Source organism: Octodon degus, unplaced genomic scaffold (assembly GCF_000260255.1).
Source record: "Octodon degus isolate 3935 unplaced genomic scaffold, OctDeg1.0 scaffold00003, whole genome shotgun sequence".
In the NCBI taxonomy this organism is placed as follows: Eukaryota; Metazoa; Chordata; class Mammalia; order Rodentia; family Octodontidae; genus Octodon; species Octodon degus.
In genome coordinates this window covers 37,103,366-37,116,338 of record NW_004524579.1, presented here as the reverse complement: position 1 = coordinate 37,116,338, position 12,973 = coordinate 37,103,366, and the positions used below count along the sequence as shown (strand labels likewise).

General features: G+C 41.1%; 1 protein-coding gene and 1 pseudogene across 3 annotated transcripts in view; one reads left to right on the top strand and one right to left on the bottom strand.

Moving 5' to 3' along the window:
• Positions 1 to 268: 268 nt before the first annotated feature.
• LOC101583164 lies at positions 269 to 907 on the bottom strand (annotated as a pseudogene).
• Positions 908 to 8,885: 7,978 nt separating this feature from the next.
• The window catches only part of Alpk2 (alpha kinase 2), a 135,252-nt gene continuing 131,164 nt past the window's right edge, over positions 8,886 to 12,973 (top strand). For 2 of the 3 annotated variants that reach the window (XM_023715306.1, XM_004623737.2), the window contains exon 1: positions 8,888 to 9,450. The gene's annotated coding sequence lies outside the window, so the exon portion shown is untranslated. Of the gene's footprint in view, positions 9,451 to 12,973 lie in introns of all 3 variants that reach the window. The other variant, XM_023715303.1, reaches the window with a different exon arrangement.

Below are 12,973 nucleotides of genomic sequence, written 5' to 3'. Positions count from 1 at the left end.
GCTAGGGTAACCAGACATACACATGCAAGACAAGTTTGTGGAACCCTGAAATGGGAGGAAAAGAGGCCAATGACTGTTTATTTATTTATTTATTTTTGTGGAACCGGGGATTGAACTCAGGCCCTTGCGTTTGCCTGAGAAGCTCTTATCCTACTGAGCCATCTCCCCGGCCCTCCAATGACTGTTTAGAGCCTTCAGTGCATACACATACTCTCTGTCTCTGTCTCTGTCTCTGACTCCATCCATCCAGGGATCTAGCCCATCATGGCTAATGTGAGGAAGTCTCCTCCTCATTACATTTAGGACCCTGAATGATTTCCATAATGTGATCAAGTTCATTCTACTCCCAGGACCCTGGGGCACAGAAGACACTGTGTGGAGGTTCTGGGGGGGGGGGTAGTGCAGGCTCCTTTTCTACTGCAGAGGTGTCAATGTCCAGAAAGAAGTCATCCAGGCTAGAGTCCCCTAGGTACCGAGAGCTCAGTGTTTCTAAGAAGACTGGATCAGGCTGGGGCAGCACTTCATTCTGGAAGCCTGGGGAAGCCACTGGATTTTGAGGTGGTTCTGTCTCATCCATGGAGGTCTCCAGCTCCCTGAGGATGGAGCCAATGGTGGCAGACTGGGAGAAATCCTCTTCACCCAAGAAGAGGGGCTCAGGGGGCAGGGCAGGTGCTGGAGCCATGTATATGGAGGCCTGGAGCTGCTGCAGGGTATTGTGGATGAGGATGTGCCGGCAGAGGATGGGCGCTCGGGGGCCCAGGCTGTGCTGCTGGACTTTGTCCAGGGAGATGCAGAGCAGGGCTTGCTGGTAGCTCCAAAGGCCTGCTGGACTCCAGTCTCACTTTCCATCTTCCTCTTCCTCCTCCTCTTCCAAATTGGAGTGTTTCCCCTTCAAGCCACCTACCATGATGCCCTTAGTGTCCAGTTTCGCGGCGACCACCTCCCAGAATGCCTGCAGCATTGCGTCCCACCAAGGCTCTAGTTTTATTTTCTTGTGGTGTCTGTTTTTTTTTTTTTTTTTTTTTTTTGTGGAACCAGGGATTCAACTCAAGCCCTTGAGCTTGCCAGGCAAGCGCTTATTCTACTGAGCCATCTCTCCAGCACTTCTTGTGTCTATGTAGCAGATTTCTACCTGGGGGTCAACTTACTATACCTAGCTGAATTTGAACTAGTGTGGTGCTGACTGTGGGAGGCCCACCTCAGGATTGTTGCGAGCAGCATAAAAGGTAGAACAGGAGAAGCTGTCAAGATGCTGTTAGAGATGCTGTTTGGAGAAGCTGTTGGTTCTCCTGGGCTATTCTGCTGGGTGATCTTGTCATGCTAGCCTTCCTAATGAACTTGGCTGTCCTTGCTGGAGGAGGAGCTCAGGACCTTGTTGTTGTTGAGAAAGGCTATGGTTGATTTTGCAGGAGCTTTGGTCTCCATCCTGAGCATCACTTCCTAGCTCTGGAGGGGAAGATGGTGCACTGCTCAGCCTTGTGGAGAAGATTGGCACATTGGCTTTCCTGAGGGGAACTCAGCTTTCCTCATTACTGGAGGAGCTCGGCACCTCACTGTTGCTGCGGACAGTTGTGGTAACTTTGGAGAAGCTCTTGTGTTTACCTTGAGTGTTGCTTCCTGACTCCAGTGCAGATCCCTCAGCTTGCTCTCACAGATTATCTCACTGGCATAGAGTTTCTAGCTTCCACTATTGACCTTTGGGCTTTTCCACATAAACCATGAAGCAGGCCTGCATGAGACTTTGTTGTGGGCTTTAGGCCTCCCCTCAGACTTGCAGGAGACATTGTTATGAGCTCTAGGTTTTCAGCTGGATCCATGCCCTCAGCTGGATTTTTTAGTTTTTAGTGTGTGGGCAGATTTCCTGCACCTCTTGTATTTGATTGTCTGGGTGATTCCTTATAAACTAATATTATAAAATGTGTATTACATTGTTCCCCTCACAAAAACCCTAAACCATGACAGTCGTATGCTGTAGTAACAGAGTAACAGTTTCTCTTCATTGCCTTTTTTCTCTGGAAGAGTATCCTTTCTGTTTCTCTACATATCTCATAAGCATTTTGCTGAAAACTTTCCATTTTACATAATACATGGTAGTAACTCTGAATTACTATCTCTCCTCTGAAGGTAGTTGTCACTGTTTGGCTTATTTGATTGCTAGTTTATAGTTTGCCTGATAGCTGTTTCACAGATATTCGCAATTTGTCCTTTCTAAAGTATGTGGACTGGGATATTTTACTTCCTCCTTATTTTTATTTTTTATTTTTTCCCATAATTTTATTGAGAAACAAGTAGCAATGAGACAGTTTCAAATCAAATTGGTAGGACAGTTCCAATAATTAACACATTGCATACTCTCTTCCTAGTGGTTTTTTGCTATACAAGATGACGACATGATATCCTATTTACAAACACTATTAGAACAATCCTTCTATTCATTAAGAGAATGTAACTATATATCTATCTTAATCATTTTGAATACATAGATACAAAATGGGCATTCATTTGTATCCCCCTTTTTTGTTAACTTTCGTCATTTGAATATTATAGGTGTGTTAACTCAACAAAATATTCTAAAAGAGTCCAGTAGTCTATAATAGTATTGGATCTTCTGCTTGACTGGTAGTGTCAGAAATTGTTGACAAGAGTCCCCTACAGCTCAACGTAACACCATGGCTTTACTTCTTATACTTCGTTTTTATACTTTTCTGCAGGAAGGTTAAGGCTAAGATAAAGCAAGACCTATGCAACAAAAGTTATTTGCTCCTTATTTAAAAAAAAATAATTAAATTAATTTTTGTTTTTTTGGTTCCAAATAAATTTTAGGAATGATTTCTCTAGATCTGTTAGGTATGTTTGTGGTATTTTGACAGGGATTGCATGAAATCTGCATAACAATATTGGGAGTATGGCCATCTTTATGATGTTGGTTCTTTCTATCCAGGAGCAGGGAGTATCTTTCCATTTTCTGAACTCCTCTATGATCTCCTTTTTTCAGAGTACTTTAATTTTCATTGAATAGATCTTTTACTTCTTTAGTTAGATTAATTCCTAACTATTTCACTTTCCATGGTGCTGTTGTAAAAGGTATTGTTTCTCTAATTTAATTTTTGTTTTTTTGAGATGATGTCTCACTCTGTTTCCCAGCTGATTTCAAGCTCCTGGACTCAAGCAATCCTCAGCCTCAGCCCTTGTGAGGACTTCAGGACTACAGGTGTGCAGTACTGTGCTTTGGAGGGGGGAGGTGGTGCTGGGGGTCTCACCTGGGTCCTTGCTGACACTCTGCCACTGTGGCTCCAATGCCCAAAAGTTCAGTGGTCAGCTAATGGTTGGGTAGAGATTGTGCCCAGATACCTGAGTCATCAAGGCTCCACCTTCCACCAATAGATTCTTGTGTGGCTTGGGGAGTGTATTCAAGCTCCAGCAATTCTCAAGTCTGCCCTGGTATTGGCCTTCTTCTGGGCCCTCTGTGCATGCTGCAAGTGTGCAGATAGCTGGCTCTCCCTCGTCTCCATCGTGCCTGGAGAGCGGTCGGATGCTTGCTTCCATTCCAATCCCATCAACAGACTAGTAGAGCTGCTGGCTTTCCACTCATCTGCTGCCAAGGCACATGCATCAGTAACACCGCTCGGTACAGGCCTTGTCTGTTGCTCCAAATCCAGTGAGTCTTTTCCAGCGATGGCAGGGAAAATGCTTGTGCTCAGATCCTGCACTGGTAGAATCTCTGTGATAATGTGAAGTAGCGCAACAGGGACAGCTCCACCCAAGACCACCACAGAGGTTCACTGTTGTTACTCACTGAGAAACTTTTCAACCACAAAATGCTTCTGAAGTTATTGTGTACCTTTGGCTGACTTCCACAGACCTAAGGTGCCTGTCTAAATTGGTAATTTTATAGTTGATTTTTGGGAAGAGGATTTTCTAGTCTTCATATTCAGCCATAGCAGGAGGTCTTAACTCTCATTTGGTTTTATTTTTAATGGGAGACAAACTCCAGAGTTGTCAAACCAAAGTCCTAAATATTGTGCCCATGTTATTCTCTTAGTTGCAAAAATTAGAAGCTCCTATCTTAGTTAGAGTTCTGTAGAGGAAGAGAATCAGTATGTGATATGTGTATAATTGTACAAAGGCATCTACTAGGTAGGCTTCCAAAATCAGAAGTGGAAGAGTCGTAATGGATATCTGTGGGTCAGAGATGGAAGAATTCACAGTGGATGTCTATGCACTCAGAAGTTGGAGGACTGAGTAGCTGTGGATAGTTGAAGACATGGAAGCTTATGGTTGAAGACATGGAGTCACTGGTGTGAGTCAGTGTGAGAAGGCCAAAGAGACTGCCTTGGAGGGCTGGAAAGCTAAGGAAACTGGAGACCAATGCTCACAGTGAGTGGAGACACCAGTGCTCACCACTAACATGGCCTGCTTTCTTTTTTCCCTTTTTATTCAGGCCAGGCTACAAGCGCTTTGGTTTATGCATCCATATCCAAGACAGGTCTTTCCCTTCCAATTTGCTGGCCTACCTATTGCCCCACAGATGCACCTGGAACTTCATTAATCTGCTGGGCAGTTCTTACTGAAGCCAAGTTGCCCTATCACAATTAATGATCATACCATAACAGGAGGGAATTTTAAAAAAATGTTTTTCTTTCTTTTTTTTTATGTATGTGGTACAGGGTCCCAGCTCAGGCTCATAGTAATCCTCCTGTTTCAACCTCCCCTGCAGTAGGTTTACAGGCATGTGCCACCACGCCTGGTCTTGGTAACTGTATCAGCATACCGGGGGTGAGGGTGGGAGCTAAGGGGAGGGGGCAGGGTGGGAGGCTGGTGCAGCATGTAGTGCTGGGGATTGAACCCTGGTCCCTGGGCTTGCCTAACCAAGTGCTTAGTCTGTTGAGCTATCTCAGCGGCCCTAGTTTTTCTTTTTTAAAAATTAATTTTATTTGTACATTTTAGATATACATGATGATCATATTCATTGTACCTGTACATACTACATCTTGCTTCTTTTCTCCTCATTCCTCTGCCTTCCCTGCAATCCCTCTTCTCCTCTCCTTACTTCCAAGAGCATTGTTTCCATTTTTCTTTTTTCTTCCTTCCTTTCCCCATCCCACTCCCCAGTTCCCCTTCCCATTTAAACATTTTCTTCCTATTTTGCAATATCTATTACACATTTTGGTCCTTATCTATTCTTTTGGTTTGTAATAGCTAAATTCTGGAAACAGCCCAAATGCCTATCAACAGATGAATGGATAAGGATTTTTTTTTTTAAAAAAAAAAATATAACAGAGTACTACTCTGCTGTAAAGGATGAACTTGAGACATTTCCAGGTGAATGCATGCACCTTGAGACCATACTCCTAAGTGAAATAAACTGGGTACACACATTTAAATATTAAATTGTTTTTCTGGTATGGCAAATTGAAAGGGAAAACTGAGAATCGTAGATATCTAGGTTAAGAAGAAAGGTACAGTGCCAGGGAGATGGTTTAGTGGAATAAACACTTCCCTGGCAAGTGCAAGGGCATGAGTTCAATCCCTGGTTCTGCCAAAAAAAAAAAAAAAAAAAAAAAGAAGAAGAAGAAGAAAGGTACAAATTATCCCATAGGTTACCCTGACAAAGTAACTTCAAAAAGTAAAAGAAGGAATTATTAAACCCAACTTAACCTAGCAGTACGAAATGTGAATACATACATAGAAAACCCAGGGCTGTATAAGGAGAGAAAAAAAGAAACTCAAGGAAAAAATAAGCAGAGTTTTTTTTTTTTTTTTTTTTTTTTGCCAGCCATGGTGGCTCATGCCTGTAATCATAGCACTCGGAAGGCTGAGACAGGAGGATTGTTGCAAATTTGAGACCATCCTGGGCTACAAAATGAATTCAAAGCCAGCCTAAACTACATAGAGAGATCTCATACAAAAAAGACAAAAAAAAAAAAAAAGAGCAGGGTTTCTTTTTATTGTAATAAAAAAACCTCTGAACATAAGATATACCATCTTAGCCATTTAAAAGTGTAAGATTCAGTAGTGTTACGTATACTCATATCATTGTGAAACAGCTCTTCAAACCTTTTCATATTATGATTCTGAAATTCTATGCACTAAACCACTTCTTTTTGTCTTACAAAATAGGTTATATTAAAAATCAAATTTCATAATTTCTGTATCTCAAAACTTCACAAATAAAATGATAAACTGCAGGTTGTAAAACAGATTCTATTTGTGACAAATTATACATGAAATAATTTTATATGTACTTATTAGTCAGTGTGAATTCCATTTAAACAGAAAGGCAGGCTCGTAAAAACATGAGTGTGTCATCACCCAGCGTACTCGCCGGATCTGGCACGGGGCAATTCCTGGCTCTTCCCCAAAGTGAAAATGACTTTAAAAGGTAAACATTTTGGATTGATTCGGGACATCTAGGCAGCCATGCTAGCACAGCTAAAGACACTCATGAAATCCAGAACTGCTTCGGAAAGTGACAAGAATGATGGGGGATTATTTGCAGTATATAATTTACTGTAATAATTAAAAAAACATAAAGTCATTGTATTTTTCAATTATACCTCATATACTCAAATAACTTCCAAAATTTACATTTTTTACACTATTTCAACTAGTCCATTTTCCTTAGTGTTTGTGAATTGGGGCCTAGGACTCAACATACTAATTTCTGAAAGTAGAAATATTGCTTTTGTTCTGAGTGTCAGTGCATATTTTTTTGAAACAGGGTTTGCTCTGTAGTTCAGGCTGGCCTTGAACTCACTATATAGCCCAGAAAAACTCACTGTGTAGCCAGGTAAAGAGCCTGAGACTCGTAGCGATCCTCCTGGCTCAGCCTCCCAAGTGTTGGGATTACAGGCATGTGCCACTACACCCAATGTGATGCTTATTTGATGTGTATTTTAAAAATAAAATTGAAGGGCTCAAATCTCCCCAAGCTGACAGGTTTCTGCCACAGGAGCGATCTGCAGAATTCCAACTTGGCTGGCAGACCCTGGCAGAACCTCTGATTTGACATGTGATGGGGACTCAGTCTCAGCCAAGAATGTGCTCGGCAAGGGAGGGCATGACATCACTTGTGTCATTCTACACCAGCATTCAGCCACCTTCTGCGCCAGGAGGACCAAACTGAGCGGACAAGGCCCTCACGTACCACTGCTAACCTAAGTTGTGGGGGGCAAAGAGCAGTGTAAGAGTCGCGTTAGGAACTGACTATATCCACACCCCTGAGCAGCTGGTGTGGCCAGCCATCACAGTGGCACCCATGTAATTGTGAAGCTAAGGAAACAGCATTTGGGATTTTGGGAAGCCCCAAAGGTCTTTAAGGGGAATTTGACCTAAAAATACATTTCCCCTAACATAAAAGTATGTTTTTAACTCTGTTTCTGAGAAGATTTTTCCTTCCTACAAATGAAGATTTTTTTTTTCCTTCTCCCACAACTTCAGGAAAATAGATTACTTAAACGTATTCTCTTATATTCTATGCTATTTTCTCTTGGAATTAACTAAATAATTTGATTTCTTTGGTATGTATTTTTGTGATTCAATAAGGGTACATCAACATCTCACTCTTTTCCTTTGTTCTTTGAAAAATCACAGAATATTCAGAGCAAGTGTCCTTACCTACTCAAGTTTAGTTAATTCCAAGCTGTTATTTTTTCTGATATGCTTGCTCCCAAGAATCTAAGATTAAAATAGAACTTCTATGGCTATAGAGATACTGTACATTTAAATGTGTATGTCCATAATACATATATTTATATATGGCTATCTCATATTCATCTGTGCCTTATATTCGTTTTGTTGGAAAATGAATGTTAGGAATTGAAGTCATGGGTTTTTATCCTGTTCCTGATGAAATGAAGTTCCACAGTGTGTTTCCACTCTTTCTTCTAAGACTGTCAAGGCAACTCTACATAACCTTATCATATGTATCTATTACTTTGGGAAATTTGTTAATTTCTGTATTTGTGTGTGATGTGTGTTTCTCTTCTTTCAGCACACCTTCTCCTGTCTCTGTTCCAGTCTTCAGGTTATTTTCCCTTATCTGGAAAAGGGCTTACCCATTTCACATGAAATTACCTAACAACCACAGTCACAAAGTCTTGGTCAAATTCTTTTCTCAGTTGCATTTCTTAGAGTTGTGCTCAAAGAGAAAGGCCTCATACTGGAGTCTGTCAGCTTTTAGTATCTTTCTCCTCATATGAAGATAAAACTGAAAAACAGAACACGACACCTATATGGTGTACTTCTTGATAGCTAATCATTTTAGATTTTTTTGGTCTTATGAAAAATTGCATTCCATCAAAGAATGGTGATGCATATACTATGCTATGCAAAAAATATTTTGCTTTTGAGGATTAAGGTGATTGCCACAGGGTCAAAATTTATAGTTATGTCCCTTTTAAAGTCACTCACTTGGAGCTGCTAATTTTAGCTGTCTGTGTCTCACAAGAGCTTTCTTTCTAAGCTGCCGATTTCCAGGTGCCATGCATTAACATACTTTTGTAGTGAGGCAATCACTACCTCTGGATTTTCTACATTCTTTCCTGAAGTTGGACAAAATTCAATCATGATAAATCTATTATGCCAAAAGGAACAGTTCCTGACAATTTGAACAAATAAAGTCTGTGATATTTCTTCTATGGAATTTGTCTGATCTTTGTCCATGCTATTTTTTCTTAACCATTGCAGTCAAAATAGGAAAAGGGTGTGTGTGTGTGTGTGTGTGTGTGTGTGTGTGTGTATACAGGAGAGAAGGAGGGGGAGATGGGGGAGGGGAATATTGCTTTGCTTCTGTGGCTTTTGCACAGAGAACTTCAGAGGATAACTTCAGTGCTTTTTCACAGCACATGACTCTCATTTTCACCTCCTCTCCACCCTCCCCAAAGGTTTCCTATGTGTACTTCAGATGCCTGATTTTCTTAGTACAAAGCTGGTTGTGTTACTCTGCCTTTTGACTTTCCTAAGGGGTGAGCAGTTAAACTCAGACTCCTGCATGGGCTTTGCAAGAAGCTGTCCTGGCTCCTCAGCAGCAGTCAGTGACAGCTTGCCTTGGTTTCATCAGCTCTCTGGGGCTGTGTTTCACCAGGCCCCTTTGCCAGGGCCTCCCTGGCTGCGTCAACAAGTGTCTCACCTACTGCAGAAACAGCCCTCAAGTTTCATCACAGTGATGCTAAAAAATATTCTCCAGCTTCAGCAATGACCTAGTTCAGTCAAGGGCAGGGGAAAAATGCTCTTCTAAAACTTGCTTGGGCCTGGAGGTTTCCCTGTTAGGAAGACATGAGCTGGTCTGGAAAGAGACCCAACTGTGCTTTGACCTGTTTGTGGAAAAGACTCTATTTGAATTCCTGTCCCAGGATCAAGGACACCCAATCAATGCCTGACACACAGCGTGGGGAGCCCACCATCGAGCCAGCCCTCCAATAACATCTCTTGGACACACAGTACTGAGAAGTAAGTACAGAGACTTTGGTTTGTACATAAGGCGTGGCTGTGTTTTAAATATGTAATAGTTTACATTTCCTGCAACAAAGAACAAAGCTGACTGCCTCCTTCTGAGACAGCCAGATGAGACAAGCAGAAGCTGGATGAGATGTTAGGCACCTGGTGTTTTAATGTGACCAACTTCTCATCGTCTCGCAGTTTACGTCCACTGTGACATTTTCTGCAAATTCTGGTTATTTTTTTAATGTTTGCTTATTTTAGCTTGATAGCAATTGAAATAGTTTTGTCCACATCATGTCTGTCTTAACAAATAGAAAAAACAAACGTAAAGGATGACTCCAAGGAGTGATCTGTGAAGATGTTGCTGAAAAGCATGAAAAATGGAGGCAGTTACCCATGTAACTCTAGCCACAGGCCCTTCTGCCTGAGATGACTTGAGTATTTTAGTCCAAGCCTATTTCTTTTTCACTTGAACTGTCTAAGTGATTGAAAGATCTTCCCTCTGGGTGTACACTGCAGTGTCTTGTCTGAGAAAAAGCAACACACATTGCCGAAAAGTGATCAGGTATTTCAAAAAGGCTCACACAAGCAATTCCTCTCTTATTAAAGAGAGTTTTAAAAATTTTAGGCAAAAAGTCACCCTCCTCCCAAAAAGACTGTCAATAAAATGATGCCACCATCATATTAAATTTTAATAAACACATCTAAACTTTAGAGCCACTGATCACGGGTGTCAGTTACAGACATCTGACAATCATTTAAAAATAGATGAAAGCAATAACATCAGTTAGCACTGCTTTTGCTTGAATTATTTCCTGTCCACAACCTTTTTCTTGTGCAGGGGTAGCCTTCATTTTTGAAGATGAATTAACTAGGAATCGTGAGTCAGTCTTACTGCTCCAGAGGCCTGTGGTCCGTTTTGCAGACCGCAGTGTTCTGGCGAAGGGGACATGGGATAAGCTGGTTTGCTTTTCCTGAACTGAAACCGAGGATATTTTGAGCTGTCTTCCAAATCAGTTTGACCCATCCTCTATTAAAAAGAGCTGACAGCCATATGGAAATCAAGATTTGAAAGAAACTAGACGCATTTTAGCTTCCAAATTCCATTTGAAGTTTTTACAAAATCTTTGACCACAATATGGGGATATTTTTAGGTAGGGTGGCTACAAAACTTTCCTTTTTCCCCATTGCATTACTTTTTTTTTTTTTAAATAGCCCCATGCATACCTCAGGTATATGTAGATACAGCCTAAGTAGGGAGGATGCAATTGTAAATATCCAGTGCTGAACAGAGCCAAGGGAGGTAGGGTGGTCCTTGGGAAGAAGCCCAGGTGGAGTCAGGTTTGGAACCAACTGCTCTGACTTCAGCCCAGGGTTTCCAAGCATCCAAACTCTGATCTTCTCCCTATAAAATGAAGATTCTCACATCCACTTTAACAGGACTGATGGAGATTAGATGAGGAAATAAAGTTTCTCAACAGAAGTTAGTTCTTCATCTTTATTCATTACATATTTTGCTTTTGCTTTTTTTTTGCTAGGGATAAGAGCTTCATATTAACTGTATAAAGTAATAGAAATTAGGTTTATTGAGATTGGCATGATAATCAAAACAACAAAACTTTAGATTCTTCAAGGAAAATGTCCTTAGAAACAACATATTTAGAAACAAAATTTTAAAAAAGGATTATATTTTAGAATCTAATGTGTACTCATGATAAATTAGAAAAAAAAACTTACTGAAAATAGCACAAAATAGCACAGCTTGCCCTTGTCTTCCCTTGGTGTTCCACTGGCTCTTAGGTAGCCAGGACCCTTTGTTCCTCAATCCCTAGCTTGAGACCATGTCTAGATCCAGTTGTTCTCACACTTTCAAAGTGCACTGGACTTTAGGGAGCTTGTTCAAACACCAGTTGCTCGACTCAACACTGCATTTCTGTTTTTGAAGGTCCAACAAATCCAAAGAATTTGCATTTTGTTCACATTTCCAGGAGATGCCCATGGTGCGGTGCAGGGACCACAGGAGGAGAATTAGCACTTCAGTCATGCCTTGGGCCTGAAGCTCCTCAAGGAAACCCTTTTGCGTTGTTTCAATCACTGAACTCGGCTTACTCCTCAGATGCCAGACACTATACAATCACTGTAGAGAGCCCAGCAGGTAAACCAAGCAGGCCCCATGCACGCAAATGTTCCAGTCATGTGCAGGAGACACTCGGAGTGGGGACCGTAAAATGAGGTCCTGCTGTATCACTTGGAGGGGTTACTGTTTTCTTTTCTCCAGCTGAGGCTATCAGAGAAGCCTTCAAGAGAAGCAAGCATTTGAGCTTAGGTGTTTGAAAATTGTGAGATCTGAGCAGACAGAGATGGAAAGTGGTCATTTTGTCCTTCTGAAGTAGGAAAAACATGAAAGGCACAGACATAGAACAAGCATGGCAACTGGAAGCTTTGTTGGGCTAGGCTTTGCTCAGTTTCCCTTGGAACTCTCTTGCAGAAATATTCTTTGATGAACTCATATGGTGTTAAATTGTTATTTCTGTAACTTGGTTCCAACATAGAGGTCTAGGATGGAGAACCAAAGGCCCAAAGTTCAGAGTCCATGGGAGTGGGGAGGAGGAGAAGGTGTTGCCATTTCACTGTACCTTCTAGAAAAGTCAATTCAAATTAGCTTCAAGAATATAGAATTTATTCCTCACCAATTAGAAAAATCTAGGAGATGGTCAAAACACCAGCTCTGTTTCTCTGCATCTCAAGGCTCAACTTCTTTCTGGTTTCATTCTAACCTCAATCAGTATCTCACTGTCTGAAACCACTCTCTCAAGAGAGCTACCTGGTGGTCCTCATTGTTTCTCTTTTATTTGTTGAGGATGGATGAAAAGACCTAACTTCACTTTGCACTGATTGGCTTTAACATTGCTTAATGAACCAATCAGTGAGCAGTGCCCTGATCATCTTAAACTATCCAGAGCCCACAAGTAGAAAGAGTAAAATTTGGTCAACCTAAGCCACCACATGGCTGAGTCACACAGAGATTTGTGGAACAGTTAGGACACAGGAAATGAGCATCTTTGGAGCTTTAAGTACTTTGGAAAAACATCTCTTACATATCATCACCTGCCTTAGTCAACAATTTAGCCATCGGCAGTATTCATACTTTAAAAATTTAAGATGGACCTGTCCAAGCAAAGTGAAATGATTTTCAGAAACCTTCCAAGCATAAGATAGTTGTCAACATTATATAAAGGCCAGGGAGATAGCTCAGTGGAATAAGCACTTGCCTGGAAAGCACAAGGACCTGAGTTCAATCCTTGGTTCTGCCAAAAAAAAAAAAAAATTATATGAAAGATATGGTCATATGATGGACACTGTGCTGCTATAAAGTAAGATAAGCTCAAGGCAGTCATAGGTAAGTGGGTATGACTTGAGCCCTTAACGTTAAGAAGGTGAAATAAGTCAGCTCAAATACAGTATGGTTTCTCTTCTAGGAGAAACTATACACATACAAATACAGAGCAAAATAGAAGAGAGATAAATAAGA